The sequence below is a fragment of the Ambystoma mexicanum genome, unplaced genomic scaffold, assembly GCF_040938575.1.
Source record: "Ambystoma mexicanum isolate Mex_15411 unplaced genomic scaffold, UKY_AmexF1_1 Mex_scaf1, whole genome shotgun sequence".
Taxonomy (NCBI): Eukaryota; Metazoa; Chordata; class Amphibia; order Caudata; family Ambystomatidae; genus Ambystoma; species Ambystoma mexicanum.
In genome coordinates this window covers 4,543,281-4,560,634 of record NW_027182324.1, presented here as the reverse complement: position 1 = coordinate 4,560,634, position 17,354 = coordinate 4,543,281, and the positions used below count along the sequence as shown (strand labels likewise).

Genomic DNA, 17,354 nt, shown 5'->3' with positions numbered 1-17,354 from the left:
GTCGATTTAGAGTGGACTGCATTGCCGAGTGTGTGCATTGAGGAGCACATGTTCGTCTTTACTGGGGAGCAAGTTTGCACTCATGAATGTGGCAAAACATTAAAATCCGTAAGTGGGTGAACATTAAAGTCCTAGATGCTGCAAATCGCTATATCTGGATACGGAATGACTGAAAAAAGTTATGTCTCCAGTGTCAAAATGTGTGTAATGCACTAGTAATTCATTTCCTTTATTGACCAGTGAGGTAGCCATGTATGGAGGTGCTGTAGAGTGAAAATCAAGTTTCAAATGGGCAGTGATCCATGTGCCTGGATAGCTCAGTCGGTAGAGCATCAGACTTTTAATCTGAGGGTCCAGGGTTCAAGTCCCTGTTCAGGCGTACCTTTGCTTCTTTTACAAAAAATTTAGCAGGAAATATGAATTGCTCATTCTAATATGTGCTATTTCTGATGGCATCGCAACCTTGGGCAATATGACTCTAAGGTAGTGGAGTCCAGAATTCTTGGATGCTTTGCCAACATATCAAGCCTGACTGTGCTTCTAAATAGCATGAATTAGCAATCTTTGTACAAAGTTTTAATATTGGGGAGACAGATTGGTCGAAAAAAAAGCAGACAGGCGCTGCTGAGATTCGAACTCAGGATCTCCTGTTTACTAGACAGGCGCTTTAACCAACTAAGCCACAGCACCTCTTTTGCATCTGATCTCCTGTCCTTCCTCATGTAATCATTTAGAAGTGAAATCCACTTTTTTTAAGGCTGGGCTTCTGTTGCAATATAACTTTACAAAATGTTTTCCAATTGACTGAAACTCCATTGCACAAAACGAGCATGTCATTAATCGTTGATTTAGAGTGGACTGCATTGCCCAGTGTGTGTATTGAGGAGCACATGTTTGCCTTTACTGGGGAGCAATTTTGCACTCATGAATGTGGCAAAACATTCAAATCCGTAAGTGGGTGAACATTAAAGTCCTAGATGCTGCAAATCTCTATATCTGGATACGGAATGACTGAAAAAAGTTATGTCTCCAGTGTCAAAATGTGTGTAATGCACTAGTAATTCATTTCCTTTATTGACCAGTGAGGTAGCCATGTATGGAGGCGCTGTAGAGTGAAAATCAAGTTTCAAATGGCAGTGATCCATGTGCCTGGATAGCTCAGTAGGTAGAGCATCAGACTTTTGATCTGAGGGTCCAGGGTTCAAGTCCCTGTTCAGGCGTACCTTTGCTTCTTTTACAAAAAATTAAGCAGGAAATATGAATTGCTCATTCTAATATGTGCTGTTTCTGATGGCATCGCAACCTTGGGCAATATGACTCTAAGGTAGTGGAGTCCAGAGTTCTTGGATGCTTTGCCAACATTTCAAGCCTGACTGTGCTTCTAAATAGCATGAAATAGCAATCTTTGTACAAAGTTTTAATATTGGGGAGACAGATTGGTCCAAAAAAAAGCAGACAGGCGCTGCTGAGATTCGAACTCAGGATCTCCTGTTTACTAGACAGGCGCTTTAACCAACTAAGCCACAGCACCTTTTTTGCATCTGGTCTCCTTTCCTTCCTCATGTAATCATTCAGAAGTGAAATCCACTTTTTTAAGGCTGGGCTTCTGTTGCAATATAACTTTTCAAAATGTTTTCCAATTGACTGAAACTCCATTGCACAAAACGAGCATGTCATTAATCGTCGATTTAGAGTGGACTGCATTGCCCAGTGTGTGCATTGAGGAGCACATGTTCGTCTTTACTGGGGAGCAAGTTTGCACTCATGAATGTGGCAAAACATTCAAATCCGTAAGTGGGTGAACATTAAAGTCCTAGATGCTGCAAATCTCTATATCTGGATACGGAATGACTGAAAAAAGTTATGTATCCAGTGTCAAAATGTGTGTAATGCACTAGTAATTCATTTCTTTTATTGACCAGTGAGGTAGCCATGTATGGAGGTGCTGTAGAGTGAAAATCAAGTTTCAAATGGCAGTGATCCATCTGCCTGGATAGCTCAGTCGGTAGAGCATCAGACTTTTAATCTGAGGGTCCAGGGTTCAAGTCCCTGTTCAGGCGTATCTTTGCTTCTTTTACAAAAAATTTAGCAGGAAATATGAATTGCTCATTCTAATATGTGCTATTTCTGATGGCATCGCAACCTTGGGCAATATGACTCTAAGGTAGTAGAGTCCAGAATTCTTGGATGCTTTGCCAACGTTTCAAGCCTGACTGTGCTTCTAAATAGCATGAAATAACAATCTTTGTACAAAGTTTTAATATTGGGGAGACAGATTGGTTGAAAAAAAAGCAGACAGGTGCTGCTGAGATTCGAACTCAGGATCTCCTGTTTACTAGACAGGCGCTTTAACCAACTAAGCCACAGCACCTCTTTTGCATCTGATCTCCTGTCCTTCCTCATGTAATCATTTAGAAGTGAAATCCGCTTTTTTTAAGGCTGGGCTTCTGTTGCAATATAACTTTACAAAATGTTTTCCAATTGACTGAAACTCCATTGCACAAAACGAGCATGTCATTAATCGTCGATTTAGAGTGGACTGCATTGCCCAGTGTGTGCATTGAGGAGCACATGTTCGTCTTTACTGGGGAGCAAGTTTGCACTCATGAATGTGGCAAAACATTCAAATCCGTAAGTGGGTGAACATTAAAGTCCTAGATGCTGCAAATCTCTATATCTGGATACGGAATGACTGAAAAAAGTTATGTCTCCAGTGTCAAAATGTGTGTAATGCACTAGTAATTCATTTCCTTTATTGACCAGTGAGGTAGCCATGTATGGAGGTGCTGTAGAGTGAAAATCAAGTTTCAAATGGCATTGATCCATCTGCCTGGATAGCTCAGTCGATAGAGCATCAGACTTTTAATCTGAGGGTCCAGGGTTCAAGTCCCTGTTCAGGCGTACCTTTGCTTCTTTTACAAAAAATTAAGCAGGAAATATGAATTGCTCATTCTAATATGTGCTATTTCTGATGGCATCGCAACCTTGGGCAATATGACTCTAAGGTAGTGGAGTCCAGAGTTCTTGGATGCTTTGCCAACATATCAAGCCTGACTGTGCTTCTAAATAGCATGAAATAGCAATCTTTGTACAAAGTTTTAATATTGGGGAGACAGATTGGTCGAAAAAAAGCAGACAGGCGCTGCTGAGATTCGAACTCAGGATCTCCTGTTTACTAGACAGGCACTTTAACCAACTAAGCCACAGCACCTTTTTTGCATCTGGTCTCCTTTCCTTCCTCATGTAATCATTTAGAAGTGAAATCCACTTTTTTAAGGCTGGGCTTCTGTTGCAATATAACTTTTAAAATGTTTTCCAATTGACTGAAACTCCATTGCACAAAACGAGCATGTCATTAATCGTCGATTTAGAGTGGACTGCATTGCCCAGTGTGTGCATTGAGGAGCACATGTTCGTCTTTACTGGGGAGCAAGTTTGCACTCATTAATGTGGCAAAACATTCAAATCCGTAAGTGGGTGAACATTAAAGTCCTAGATGCTGCAAATCTCTATATCTGGATACGGAATGACTGAAAAAAGTTATGTCTCCAGTGTCAAAATGTGTGTAATGCACTAGTAATTCATTTCCTTTATTGACCAGTGAGGTAGCCATGTATGGAGGTGCTGTAGAGTGAAAATCAAGTTTCAAATGGGCAGTGATCCCTGTGCCTGGATAGCTCAGTCGGTAGGGCATCAGACTTTTAATCTGAGGGTCCAGGGTTCAAGTCCCTGTTCAGGCGTATCTTTGCTTCTTTTACAAAAAATTTAGCAGGAAATATGAATTGCTCATTCTAATATGTGCTATTTCTGATGGCATCGCAACCTTGGGCAATATGACTCTAAGGTAGTGGAGTCCAGAATTCTTGGATGCTTTGCCAACATTTCAAGCCTGACTGTGCTTCTAAATAGCATGAAATAACAATCTTTGTACAAAGTTTTAATATTGGGGAGACAGATTGGTCGAAAAAAAAGCAGACAGGCGCTGCTGAGATTCGAACTCAGGATCTCCAGTTTACTAGACAGGCGCTTTAACCAACTAAGCCACAGCACCTCTTTTGCATCTGATCTCCTGTCCTTCCTCATGTAATCATTTAGAAGTGAAATCCACTTTTTTTAAGGCTGGGCTTCTGTTGCAATATAACTTTACAAAATGTTTTCCAATTGACTGAAACTCCATTGCACAAAACGAGCATGTCATTAATCGTTGATTTAGAGTGGACTGCATTGCCCAGTGTGTGTATTGAGGAGCACATGTTCGCCTTTACTGGGGAGAAATTTTGCACTCATGAATGTGGCAAAACATTCAAATCCGTAAGTGGGTGAACATTAAAGTCCTAGATGCTGCAAATCTCTATATCTGGATACGGAATGACTGAAAAAAGTTATGTCTCCAGTGTCAAAATGTGTGTAATGCACTAGTAATTCATTTCCTTTATTGACCAGTGAGGTAGCCATGTATGGAGGTGCTGTAGAGTGAAAATCAAGTTTCAAATGGGCAGTGATCCTTGTGCCTGGATAGCTCAGTCGGTAGAGCATCAGACTTTTAATCTGAGGGTCCAGGGTTCAAGTCCCTGTTCAGGCGTACCTTTGCTTCTTTTACAAAAAATTAAGCAGGAAATATGAATTGCTCATTCTAATATGTGCTATTTCTGATGGCATCGCAACCTTGGGCAATATGACTCTAAGGTAGTGGAGTCCAGAGTTTTTGGATGCTTTGCCAACATTTCAAGCCTGACTGTGCTTCTAAATAGCATGAAATAGCAATCTTTGTACAAAGTTTTAATATTGGGGAGACAGATTGGTCGAAAAAAAAGCAGACAGGCGCTGCTGAGATTCGAACTCAGGATCTCCTGTTTACTAGACAGGCACTTTAACCAACTAAGCCACAGCACCTTTTTTGCATCTGGTCTCCTTTCCTTCCTCATGTAATCATTTAGAAGTGAAATCCACTTTTTTAAGGCTGGGCTTCTGTTGCAATATAACTTTTCAAAATGTTTTCCAATTGACTGAAACTCCATTGCACAAAACGAGCATGTCATTAATCGTCGATTTAGAGTGGACTGCATTGCCCAGTGTGTGCATTGAGGAGCACATGTTCGTCTTTACTGGGGAGCAAGTTTGCACTCATGAATGTGGCAAAACATTCAAATCCGTAAGTGGGTGAACATTAAAGTCCTAGATGCTGCAAATCTCTATATCTGGATACGGAATGACTGAAAAAAGTTATGTCTCCAGTGTCAAAATGTGTGTAATGCACTAGTAATTCATTTCCTTTATTGACCAGTGAGGTAGCCATGTATGGAGGTGCTGTAGAGTGAAAATCAAGTTTCAAATGGGCAGTGATCCTTGTGCCTGGATAGCTCAGTCAGTAGAGCATCAGACTTTTAATCTGAGGGTCCAGGTTTCAAGTCCCTGTTCAGGCGTACCTTTGCTTCTTTTACAAAAAATTAAGCAGGAAATATGAATTGCTCATTCTAATATGTGCTATTTCTGATGGCATCGCAACCTTGGGCAATATGACTCTAAGGTAGTGGAGTCCAGAGTTCTTGGATGCTTTGCCAACATTTCAAGCCTGACTGTGCTTCTAAATAGCATGAAATAGCAATCTTTGTACAAAGTTTTAATATTGGGGAGACAGATTGGTCGAAAAAAAAGCAGACAGGCGCTGCTGAGATTCGAACTCAGGATCTCCTGTTTACTAGACAGGCGCTTTAACCAACTAAGCCACAGCACCTTTTTTGCATCTGGTTTCCTTTCCTTCCTCATGTAATCATTTAGAAGTGAAATCCACTTTTTTAAGGCTGGGCTTCTGTTGCAATATAACTTTTCAAAATGTTTTCCAATTGACTGAAACTCCATTGCACAAAACGAGCATGTCATTAATCGTCGATTTAGAGTGGACTGCATTGCCCAGTGTGTGCATTGAGGAGCACATGTTCGTCTTTACTGGGGAGCAAGTTTGCACTCATGAATGTGGCAAAACATTCAAATCCGTAAGTGGGTGAACATTAAAGTCCTAGATGCTGCAAATCTCTATATCTGGATACGGAATGACTGAAAAAAGTTATGTCTCCAGTGTCAAAATGTGTGTAATGCACTAGTAATTCATTTCCTTTATTGACCAGTGAGGTAGCCATGTATGGAGGTGCTGTAGAGTGAAAATCAAGTTTCAAATGGGCAGTGATCCATCTGCCTGGATAGCTCAGTCGGTAGAGCATCAGACTTTTAATCTGAGGGTCCAGGATTCAAGTCCCTGTTCAGGCGTACCTTTGCTTCTTTTACAAAAAATTAAGCAGGAAATATGAATTGCTCATTCTAATATGTGCTATTTCTGATGGCATCGCAACCTTGGGCAATATGACTCTAAGGTAGTGGAGTCCAGAGTTCTTGGATGCTTTGCCAACATTTCAAGCCTGACTGTGCTTCTAAATAGCATGAAATAGCAATCTTTGTACAAAGTTTTAATATTGGGGAGACAGATTGGTCGAAAAAAAAGCAGACAGGCGCTGCTGAGATTCGAACTCAGGATCTCCTGTTTACTAGACAGGCGCTTTAACCAACTAAGCCACAGCACCTTTTTTGCATCTGGTTTCCTTTCCTTCCTCATGTAATCATTTAGAAGTGAAATCCACTTTTTTAAGGCTGGGCTTCTGTTGCAATATAACTTTTCAAAATGTTTTCCAATTGACTGAAACTCCATTGCACAAAACGAGCATGTCATTAATCGTCGATTTAGAGTGGACTGCATTGCCCAGTGTGTGCATTGAGGAGCACATGTTCGTCTTTACTGGGGAGCAAGTTTGCACTCATGAATGTGGCAAAACATTCAAATCCGTAAGTGGGTGAACATTAAAGTCCTAGATGCTGCAAATCTCTATATCTGGATACGGAATGACTGAAAAAAGTTATGTCTCCAGTGTCAAAATGTGTGTAATGCACTAGTAATTCATTTCCTTTATTGACCAGTGAGGTAGCCATGTATGGAGGTGATGTAGAGTGAAAATCAAGTTTCAAATGGCAGTGATCCATCTGCCTGGATAGCTCAGTCGGTAGAGCATCAGACTTTTAATCTGAGGGTCCAGGATTCAAGTCCCTGTTCAGGCGTACCTTTGCTTCTTTTACAAAAAATTAAGCAGGAAATATGAATTGCTCATTCTAATATGTGCTATTTCTGATGGCATCGCAACCTTGGGCAATATGACTCTAAGGTAGTGGAGTCCAGAGTTCTTGGATGCTTTGCCAACATATCAAGCCTGACTGTGCTTCTAAATAGCATGAAATAGCAATCTTTGTACAAAGTTTTAATATTGGGGAGACAGATTGGTCGAAAAAAAGCAGACAGGCGCTGCTGAGATTCGAACTCAGGATCTCCTGTTTACTAGACAGGCGCTTTAACCAACTAAGCCACAGCACCTTTTTTGCATCTGGTCTCCTTTCCTTCCTCATGTAATCATTTAGAAGTGAAATCCACTTTTTTAAGGCTGGGCTTCTGTTGCAATATAACTTTTCAAAATGTTTTCCAATTGACTGAAACTCCATTGCACAAAACGAGCATGTCATTAATCGTCGATTTAGAGTGGACTGCATTGCCCAGTGTGTGCATTGAGGAGCACATGTTCGTCTTTACTGGGGAGCAAGTTTGCACTCATGAATGTGGCAAAACATTAAAATCCGTAAGTGGGTGAACATTAAAGTCCTAGATGCTGCTGCAAATCGCTATATCTGGATACGGAATGACTGAAAAAAGTTATGTCTCCAGTGTCAAAATGTGTGTAATGCACTAGTAATTCATTTCCTTTATTGACCAGTGAGGTAGCCATGTATGGAGGTGCTGTAGAGTGAAAATCAAGTTTCAAATGGGCAGTGATCCCTGTGCCTGGATAGCTCAGTCGGTAGAGCATCAGACTTTTAATCTGAGGGTCCAGGGTTCAAGTCCCTGTTCAGGCGTACCTTTGCTTCTTTTACAAAAAATTTAGCAGGAAATATGAATTGCTCATTCTAATATGTGCTATTTCTGATGGCATCGCAACCTTGGGCAATATGACTCTAAGGTAGTGGAGTCCAGAATTCTTGGATGCTTTGCCAACATTTCAAGCCTGACTGTGCTTCTAAATAGCATGAAATAACAATCTTTGTACAAAGTTTTAATATTGGGGAGACAGATTGGTCGAAAAAAAAGCAGACAGGCGCTGCTGAGATTCGAACTCAGGATCTCCTGTTTACTAGACAGGCGCTTTAACCAACTAAGCCACAGCACCTCTTTTGCATCTGATCTCCTTTCCTTCCTCATGTAATCATTTAGAAGTGAAATCCACTTTTTTTAAGGCTGGGCTTCTGTTGCAATATAACTTTACAAAATGTTTTCCAATTGACTGAAACTCCATTGCACAAAACGAGCATGTCATTAATCGTCGATTTAGAGTGGACTGCATTGCCCAGTGTGTGCATTGAGGAGCACATGTTCGTCTTTACTGGGGAGCAAGTTTGCACTCATGAATGTGGCAAAACATTCAAATCCGTAAGTGGGTGAACATTAAAGTCCTAGATGCTGCAAATCTCTATATCTGGATACGGAATGACTGAAAAAAGTTATGTCTCCAGTGTCAAAATGTGTGTAATGCACTAGTAATTCATTTCCTTTATTGACCAGTGAGGTAGCCATGTATGGAGGTGCTGTAGAGTGAAAATCAAGTTTCAAATGGCAGTGATCCATCTGCCTGGATAGCTCAGTCGGTAGAGCATCAGACTTTTAATCTGAGGGTCCAGGGTTCAAGTCCCTGTTCAGGCGTACCTTTGCTTCTTTTACAAAAAATTAAGCAGGAAATATGAATTGCTCATTCTAATATGTGCTATTTCTGATGGCATCGCAACCTTGGGCAATATGACTCTAAGGTAGTGGAGTCCAGAGTTCTTGGATGCTTTGCCAACATATCAAGCCTGACTGTGCTTCTAAATAGCATGAAATAGCAATCTTTGTACAAAGTTTTAATATTGGGGAGACAGATTGGTCGAAAAAAAAGCAGACAGGCCCTGCTGAGATTCGAACTCAGGATCTCCTGTTTACTAGACAGGCGCTTTAACCAACTAAGCCACAGCACCTTTTTTGCATCTGCTCTCCTTTCCTTCCTCATGTAATCATTTAGAAGTGAAATCCACTTTTTTAAGGCTGGGCTTCTATTGCAATATAACTTTTCAAAATGTTTTCCAATTGACTGAAACTCCATTGCACAAAACAAGCATGTCATTAATCGTCGATTTAGAGTGGACTGCATTGCCCAGTGTGTGCATTGAGGAGCACATGTTCGTCTTTACTGGGGAGCAAGTTTGCACTCATGAATATGGCAAAACATTAAAATCCGTAAGTGGGTGAACATTAAAGTCCTAGATGCTGCAAATCGCTATATCTGGATACGGAATGACTGAAAAAAGTTATGTCTCCAGTGTCAAAATGTGTGTAATGCACTAGTAATTCATTTCCTTTATTGACCAGTGAGGTAGCCATGTATGGAGGTGCTGTAGAGTGAAAATCAAGTTTCAAATGGGCAGTGATCCCTGTGCCTGGATAGCTCAGTCGGTAGAGCATCAGACTTTTAATCTGAGGGTCCAGGGTTCAAGTCCCTGTTCAGGCGTATCTTTGCTTCTTTTACAAAAAATTTAGCAGGAAATATGAATTGCTCATTCTAATATGTGCTATTTCTGATGGCATCGCAACCTTGGGCAATATGACTCTAAGGTAGTGGAGTCCAGAATTCTTGGATGCTTTGCCAACATTTCAAGCCTGACTGTGCTTCTAAATAGCATGAAATAACAATCTTTGTACAAAGTTTTAATATTGGGGAGACAGATTGGTCGAAAAAAAAGCAGACAGGCGCTGCTGAGATTCGAACTCAGGATCTCCTGTTTACTAGACAGGCGCTTTAACCAACTAAGCCACAGCACCTCTTTTGCATCTGATCTCCTTTCCTTCCTCATGTAATCATTTAGAAGTGAAATCCACTTTTTTTAAGGCTGGGCTTCTGTTGCAATATAACTTTACAAAATGTTTTCCAATTGACTGAAACTCCATTGCACAAAACGAGCATGTCATTAATCGTTGATTTAGAGTGGACTGCATTGCCCAGTGTGTGTATTGAGGAGCACATGTTTGCCTTTACTGGGGAGCAATTTTGCACTCATGAATGTGGCAAAACATTCAAATCCGTAAGTGGGTGAACATTAAAGTCCTAGATGCTGCAAATCTCTATATCTGGATACGGAATGACTGAAAAAAGTTATGTCTCCAGTGTCAAAATGTGTGTAATGCACTAGTAATTCATTTCCTTTATTGACCAGTGAGGTAGCCATGTATGGAGGCGCTGTAGAGTGAAAATCAAGTTTCAAATGGCAGTGATCCATGTGCCTGGATAGCTCAGTCGGTAGAGCATCAGACTTTTAATCTGAGGGTCCAGGGTTCAAGTCCCTGTTCAGGCGTACCTTTGCTTCTTTTACAAAAAATTAAGCAGGAAATATGAATTGCTCATTCTAATATGTGCTATTTCTGATGGCATCGCAACCTTGGGCAATATGACTCTAAGGTAGTGGAGTCCAGAGTTCTTGGATGCTTTGCCAACATTTCAAGCCTGACTGTGCTTCTAAATAGCATGAAATAGCAATCTTTGTACAAAGTTTTAATATTGGGGAGACAGATTGGTCGAAAAAAAAGCAGACAGGCGCTGCTGAGATTCGAACTCAGGATCTCCTGTTTACTAGACAGGCGCTTTAACCAACTAAGCCACAGCACCTTTTTTGCATCTGGTCTCCTTTCCTTCCTCATGTAATCATTTAGAAGTGAAATCCACTTTTTTAAGGCTGGGCTTCTGTTGCAATATAACTTTTCAAAATGTTTTCCAATTGACTGAAACTCCATTGCACAAAACGAGCATGTCATTAATCGTCGATTTAGAGTGGACTGCATTGCCCAGTGTGTGCATTGAGGAGCACATGTTCGTCTTTACTGGGGAGCAAGTTTGCACTCATGAATGTGGCAAAACATTCAAATCCGTAAGTGGGTGAACATTAAAGTCCTAGATGCTGCAAATCTCTATATCTGGATACGGAATGACTGAAAAAAGTTATGTCTCCAGTGTCAAAATGTGTGTAATGCACTAGTAATTCATTTCCTTTATTGACCAGTGAGGTAGCCATGTATGGAGGTGATGTAGAGTGAAAATCAAGTTTCAAATGGCAGTGATCCATCTGCCTGGATAGCTCAGTCGGTAGAGCATCAGACTTTTAATCTGAGGGTCCAGGATTCAAGGCCCTGTTCAGGCGTACCTTTGCTTCTTTTACAAAAAATTAAGCAGGAAATATGAATTGCTCATTCTAATATGTGCTATTTCTGATGGCATCGCAACCTTGGGCAATATGACTCTAAGGTAGTGGAGTCCAGAGTTCTTGGATGCTTTGCCAACATATCAAGCCTGACTGTGCTTCTAAATAGCATGAAATAGCAATCTTTGTAAAAAGTTTTAATATTGGGGAGACAGATTGGTCGAAAAAAAGCAGACAGGCGCTGCTGAGATTCGAACTCAGGATCTCCTGTTTACTAGACAGGCGCTTTAACCAACTAAGCCACAGCACCTTTTTTGCATCTGGTCTCCTTTCCTTCCTCATGTAATCATTTAGAAGTGAAATCCACTTTTTTAAGGCTGGGCTTCTGTTGCAATATAACTTTTCAAAATGTTTTCCAATTGACTGAAACTCCATTGCACAAAACGAGCATGTCATTAATCGTCGATTTAGAGTGGACTGCATTGCCCAGTGTGTGCATTGAGGAGCACATGTTCGTCTTTACTGGGGAGCAAGTTTGCACTCATGAATGTGGCAAAACATTAAAATCCGTAAGTGGGTGAACATTAAAGTCCTAGATGCTGCAAATCGCTATATCTGGATACGGAATGACTGAAAAAAGTTATGTCTCCAGTGTCAAAATGTGTGTAATGCACTAGTAATTCATTTCCTTTATTGACCAGTGAGGTAGCCATGTATGGAGGTGCTGTAGAGTGAAAATCAAGTTTCAAATGGGCAGTGATCCCTGTGCCTGGATAGCTCAGTCGGTAGAGCATCAGACTTTTAATCTGAGGGTCCAGGGTTCAAGTCCCTGTTCAGGCGTACCTTTGCTTCTTTTACAAAAAATTTAGCAGGAAATATGAATTGCTCATTCTAATATGTGCTATTTCTGATGGCATCGCAACCTTGGGCAATATGACTCTAAGGTAGTGGAGTCCAGAATTCTTGGATGCTTTGCCAACATTTCAAGCCTGACTGTGCTTCTAAATAGCATGAAATAACAATCTTTGTACAAAGTTTTAATATTGGGGAGACAGATTGGTCGAAAAAAAAGCAGACAGGCGCTGCTGAGATTCGAACTCAGGATCTCCTGTTTACTAGACAGGCGCTTTAACCAACTAAGCCACAGCACCTTTTTTGCATCTGGTCTCCTTTCCTTCCTCATGTAATCATTTAGAAGTGAAATCCACTTTTTTAAGGCTGGGCTTCTGTTGCAATATAACTTTTCAAAATGTTTTCCAATTGACTGAAACTCCATTGCACAAAACGAGCATGTCATTAATCGTCGATTTAGAGTGGACTGCATTGCCCAGTGTGTGCATTGAGGAGCACATGTTCGTCTTTACTGGGGAGCAAGTTTGCACTCATGAATGTGGCAAAACATTCAAATCCGTAAGTGGGTGAACATTAAAGTCCTAGATGCTGCAAATCTCTATATCTGGATACGGAATGACTGAAAAAAGTTATGTCTCCAGTGTCAAAATGTGTGTAATGCACTAGTAATTCATTTCCTTTATTGACCAGTGAGGTAGCCATGTATGGAGGTGATGTAGAGTGAAAATCAAGTTTCAAATGGCAGTGATCCATCTGCCTGGATAGCTCAGTCGGTAGAGCATCAGACTTTTAATCTGAGGGTCCAGGATTCAAGGCCCTGTTCAGGCGTACCTTTGCTTCTTTTACAAAAAATTAAGCAGGAAATATGAATTGCTCATTCTAATATGTGCTATTTCTGATGGCATCGCAACCTTGGGCAATATGACTCTAAGGTAGTGGAGTCCAGAGTTCTTGGATGCTTTGCCAACATATCAAGCCTGACTGTGCTTCTAAATAGCATGAAATAGCAATCTTTGTAAAAAGTTTTAATATTGGGGAGACAGATTGGTCGAAAAAAAGCAGACAGGCGCTGCTGAGATTCGAACTCAGGATCGCCTGTTTACTAGACAGGCGCTTTAACCAACTAAGCCACAGCACCTTTTTTGCATCTGGTCTCCTTTCCTTCCTCATGTAATCATTTAGAAGTGAAATCCACTTTTTTAAGGCTGGGCTTCTGTTGCAATATAACTTTTCAAAATGTTTTCCAATTGACTGAAACTCCATTGCACAAAACGAGCATGTCATTAATCGTCGATTTAGAGTGGACTGCATTGCCCAGTGTGTGCATTGAGGAGCACATGTTCGTCTTTACTGGGGAGCAAGTTTGCACTCATGAATGTGGCAAAACATTAAAATCCGTAAGTGGGTGAACATTAAAGTCCTAGATGCTGCAAATCGCTATATCTGGATACGGAATGACTGAAAAAAGTTATGTCTCCAGTGTCAAAATGTGTGTAATGCACTAGTAATTCATTTCCTTTATTGACCAGTGAGGTAGCCATGTATGGAGGTGCTGTAGAGTGAAAATCAAGTTTCAAATGGGCAGTGATCCCTGTGCCTGGATAGCTCAGTCGGTAGAGCATCAGACTTTTAATCTGAGGGTCCAGGGTTCAAGTCCCTGTTCAGGCGTACCTTTGCTTCTTTTACAAAAAATTTAGCAGGAAATATGAATTGCTCATTCTAATATGTGCTATTTCTGATGGCATCGCAACCTTGGGCAATATGACTCTAAGGTAGTGGAGTCCAGAATTCTTGGATGCTTTGCCAACATTTCAAGCCTGACTGTGCTTCTAAATAGCATGAAATAACAATCTTTGTACAAAGTTTTAATATTGGGGAGACAGATTGGTCGAAAAAAAAGCAGACAGGCGCTGCTGAGATTCGAACTCAGGATCTCCTGTTTACTAGACAGGCGCTTTAACCAACTAAGCCACAGCACCTCTTTTGCATCTGATCTCCTTTCCTTCCTCATGTAATCATTTAGAAGTGAAATCCACTTTTTTTAAGGCTGGGCTTCTGTTGCAATATAACTTTACAAAATGTTTTCCAATTGACTGAAACTCCATTGCACAAAACGAGCATGTCATTAATCGTTGATTTAGAGTGGACTGCATTGCCCAGTGTGTGTATTGAGGAGCACATGTTTGCCTTTACTGGGGAGCAAGTTTGCACTCATGAATGTGGCAAAACATTCAAATCCGTAAGTGGGTGAACATTAAAGTCCTAGATGCTGCAAATCTCTATATCTGGATACGGAATGACTGAAAAAAGTTATGTCTCCAGTGTCAAAATGTGTGTAATGCACTAGTAATTCATTTCCTTTATTGACCAGTGAGGTAGCCATGTATGGAGGTGCTGTAGAGTGAAAATCAAGTTTCAAATGGGCAGTGATCCCTGTGCCTGGATAGCTCAGTCGGTAGAGCATCAGACTTTTAATCTGAGGGTCCAGGGTTCAAGTCCCTGTTCAGGCGTACCTTTGCTTCTTTTACAAAAAATTAAGCAGGAAATATGAATTGCTCATTCTAATATGTGCTATTTCTGATGGCATCGCAACCTTGGGCAATATGACTCTAAGGTAGTGGAGTCCAGAGTTCTTGGATGCTTTGCCAACATTTCAAGCCTGACTGTGCTTCTAAATAGCATGAAATAGCAATCTTTGTACAAAGTTTTAATATTGGGGAGACAGATTGGTCGAAAAAAAAGCAGACAGGCGCTGCTGAGATTCGAACTCAGGATCTCCTGTTTACTAGACAGGCGCTTTAACCAACTAAGCCGCAGCACCTTTTTTGCATCTGGTCTCCTTTCCTTCCTCATGTAATCATTTAGAAGTGAAATCCACTTTTTTAAGGCTTGGCTTCTGTTGCAATATAACTTTTCAAAATGTTTTCCAATTGACTGAAACTCCATTGCACAAAACGAGCATGTCATTAATCGTCGATTTAGAGTGGACTGCATTGCCCAGTGTGTGCATTGAGGAGCACATGTTCGTCTTTACTGGGGAGCAAGTTTGCACTCATGAATGTGGCAAAACATTCAAATCCGTAAGTGGGTGAACATTAAAGTCCTAGATGCTGCAAATCTCTATATCTGGATACGGAATGACTGAAAAAATTTATGTCTCCAGTGTCAAAATGTGTGTAATGCACTAGTAATTCATTTCCTTTATTGACCAGTGAGGTAGCCATGTATGGAGGCGCTGTAGAGTGAAAATCAAGTTTCAAATGGCAGTGATCCATGTGCCTGGATAGCTCAGTCGGTAGAGCATCAGACTTTTGATCTGAGGGTCCAGGGTTCAAGTCCCTGTTCAGCGTACCTTTGCTTCTTTTACAAAAAATTAAGCAGGAAATATGAATTGCTCATTCTAATATGTGCTGTTTCTGATGGCATCGCAACCTTGGGCAATATGACTCTAAGGTAGTGGAGTCCGGAGTTCTTGGATGCTTTGCCAACATTTCAAGCCTGACTGTGCTTCTAAATAGCATGAAATAGCAATCTTTGTACAAAGTTTTAATATTGGGGAGACAGATTGGTCCAAAAAAAAGCAGACAGGCGCTGCTGAGATTCGAACTCAGGATCTCCTGTTTACTAGACAGGCGCTTTAACCAACTAAGCCACAGCACCTTTTTTGCATCTGGTCTCCTTTCCTTCCTCATGTAATCATTCAGAAGTGAAATCCACTATTTTAAGGCTGGGCTTCTGTTGCAATATAACTTTTCAAAATGTTTTCCAATTGACTGAAACTCCATTGCACAAAACGAGCATGTCATTAATCGTCGATTTAGAGTGGACTGCATTGCCCAGTGTGTGCATTGAGGAGCACATGTTCGTCTTTACTGGGGAGCAAGTTTGCACTCATGAATGTGGCAAAACATTCAAATCCGTAAGTGGGTGAACATTAAAGTCCTAGATGCTGCAAATCTCTATATCTGGATACGGAATGACTGAAAAAAGTTATGTCTCCAGTGTCAAAATGTGTGTAATGCACTAGTAATTCATTTCCTTTATTGACCAGTGAGGTAGCCATGTATGGAGGTGCTGTAGAGTGAAAATCAAGTTTCAAATGGGCAGTGATCCTTGTGCCTGGATAGCTCAGTTGGTAGAGCATCAGACTTTTAATCTGAGGGTCCAGGGTTCAAGTCCCTGTTCAGGCGTACCTTTGCTTCTTTTACAAAAAATTAAGCAGGAAATATGAATTGCTCATTCTAATATGTGCTATTTCTGATGGCATCGCAACCTTGGGCAATATGACTCTAAGGTAGTGGAGTCCAGAGTTCTTGGATGCTTTGCCAACATTTCAAGCCTGACTGTGCTTCTAAATAGCATGAAATAGCAATCTTTGTACAAAGTTTTAATATTGGGGAGACAGATTGGTCGAAAAAAAAGCAGACAGGCGCTGCTGAGATTCGAACTCAGGATCTCCTGTTTACTAGACAGGCGCTTTAACCAACTAAGCCACAGCACCTTTTTTGCATCTGGTCTCCTTTCCTTCCTCATGTAATCATTTAGAAGTGAAATCCACTTTTTTAAGGCTGGGCTTCTGTTGCAATATAACTTTAAAAATGTTTTCCAATTGACTGAAACTCCATTGCACAAAACGAGCATGTCATTAATCGTCGATTTAGAGTGGACTGCATTGCCCAGTGTGTGCATTGAGGAGCACATGTTCGTCTTTACTGGGGAGCAAGTTTGCACTCATTAATGTGGCAAAACATTCAAATCCGTAAGTGGGTGAACATTAAAGTCCTAGATGCTGCAAATCTCTATATCTGGATACGGAATGACTGAAAAAAGTTATGTCTCCAGTGTCAAAATGTGTGTAATGCACTAGTAATTCATTTCCTTTATTGACCAGTGAGGTAGCCATGTATGGAGGTGATGTAGAGTGAAAATCAAGTTTCAAATGGCAGTGATCCATCTGCCTGGATAGCTCAGTCGGTAGAGCATCAGACTTTTAATCTGAGGGTCCAGGATTCAAGTCCCTGTTCAGGCGTACCTTTGCTTCTTTTACAAAAAATTAAGCAGGAAATATGAATTGCTCATTCTAATATGTGCTATTTATGATGGCATCGCAACCTTGGGCAATATAACTCTAAGGTAGTGGAGTCCAGAGTTCTTGGATGCTTTGCCAACATATCAAGCCTGACTGTGCTTCT

The 17,354-nt window shown here is 40.8% G+C and overlaps 15 non-coding genes across 15 annotated transcripts; 1 reads left to right on the top strand and 14 right to left on the bottom strand.

Annotated features, from left to right (window-relative positions):
* Positions 1 to 616: 616 nt before the first annotated feature.
* TRNAT-AGU (transfer RNA threonine (anticodon AGU)) lies at positions 617 to 690 on the bottom strand. The gene has a single exon. It is a non-coding gene; the product is annotated as a tRNA-Thr (tRNA).
* A 767-nt stretch (positions 691 to 1,457) lies between these two features.
* On the bottom strand, positions 1,458 to 1,531 carry TRNAT-AGU (transfer RNA threonine (anticodon AGU)). The gene has a single exon. It is a non-coding gene; the product is annotated as a tRNA-Thr (tRNA).
* Positions 1,532 to 2,297: 766 nt separating this feature from the next.
* On the bottom strand, positions 2,298 to 2,371 carry TRNAT-AGU (transfer RNA threonine (anticodon AGU)). Its single transcript has one exon. It is a non-coding gene; the product is annotated as a tRNA-Thr (tRNA).
* A 3,289-nt stretch (positions 2,372 to 5,660) lies between these two features.
* Positions 5,661 to 5,734, bottom strand: TRNAT-AGU (transfer RNA threonine (anticodon AGU)). The gene has a single exon. It is a non-coding gene; the product is annotated as a tRNA-Thr (tRNA).
* Positions 5,735 to 6,501: 767 nt separating this feature from the next.
* Positions 6,502 to 6,575, bottom strand: TRNAT-AGU (transfer RNA threonine (anticodon AGU)). The gene has a single exon. It is a non-coding gene; the product is annotated as a tRNA-Thr (tRNA).
* Positions 6,576 to 7,340: 765 nt separating this feature from the next.
* TRNAT-AGU (transfer RNA threonine (anticodon AGU)) lies at positions 7,341 to 7,414 on the bottom strand. The gene has a single exon. It is a non-coding gene; the product is annotated as a tRNA-Thr (tRNA).
* Positions 7,415 to 8,184: 770 nt separating this feature from the next.
* Positions 8,185 to 8,258, bottom strand: TRNAT-AGU (transfer RNA threonine (anticodon AGU)). Its single transcript has one exon. It is a non-coding gene; the product is annotated as a tRNA-Thr (tRNA).
* A 1,608-nt stretch (positions 8,259 to 9,866) lies between these two features.
* TRNAT-AGU (transfer RNA threonine (anticodon AGU)) lies at positions 9,867 to 9,940 on the bottom strand. Its single transcript has one exon. It is a non-coding gene; the product is annotated as a tRNA-Thr (tRNA).
* Positions 9,941 to 10,707: 767 nt separating this feature from the next.
* TRNAT-AGU (transfer RNA threonine (anticodon AGU)) lies at positions 10,708 to 10,781 on the bottom strand. The gene has a single exon. It is a non-coding gene; the product is annotated as a tRNA-Thr (tRNA).
* Positions 10,782 to 11,546: 765 nt separating this feature from the next.
* TRNAT-AGU (transfer RNA threonine (anticodon AGU)) lies at positions 11,547 to 11,620 on the bottom strand. Its single transcript has one exon. It is a non-coding gene; the product is annotated as a tRNA-Thr (tRNA).
* A 767-nt stretch (positions 11,621 to 12,387) lies between these two features.
* Positions 12,388 to 12,461, bottom strand: TRNAT-AGU (transfer RNA threonine (anticodon AGU)). Its single transcript has one exon. It is a non-coding gene; the product is annotated as a tRNA-Thr (tRNA).
* A 1,606-nt stretch (positions 12,462 to 14,067) lies between these two features.
* Positions 14,068 to 14,141, bottom strand: TRNAT-AGU (transfer RNA threonine (anticodon AGU)). The gene has a single exon. It is a non-coding gene; the product is annotated as a tRNA-Thr (tRNA).
* A 1,607-nt stretch (positions 14,142 to 15,748) lies between these two features.
* On the bottom strand, positions 15,749 to 15,822 carry TRNAT-AGU (transfer RNA threonine (anticodon AGU)). Its single transcript has one exon. It is a non-coding gene; the product is annotated as a tRNA-Thr (tRNA).
* Positions 15,823 to 16,279: 457 nt separating this feature from the next.
* On the top strand, positions 16,280 to 16,352 carry TRNAK-UUU (transfer RNA lysine (anticodon UUU)). Its single transcript has one exon. It is a non-coding gene; the product is annotated as a tRNA-Lys (tRNA).
* Positions 16,353 to 16,589: 237 nt separating this feature from the next.
* On the bottom strand, positions 16,590 to 16,663 carry TRNAT-AGU (transfer RNA threonine (anticodon AGU)). Its single transcript has one exon. It is a non-coding gene; the product is annotated as a tRNA-Thr (tRNA).
* Between the last annotated feature and the right edge of the window lie 691 nt (positions 16,664 to 17,354).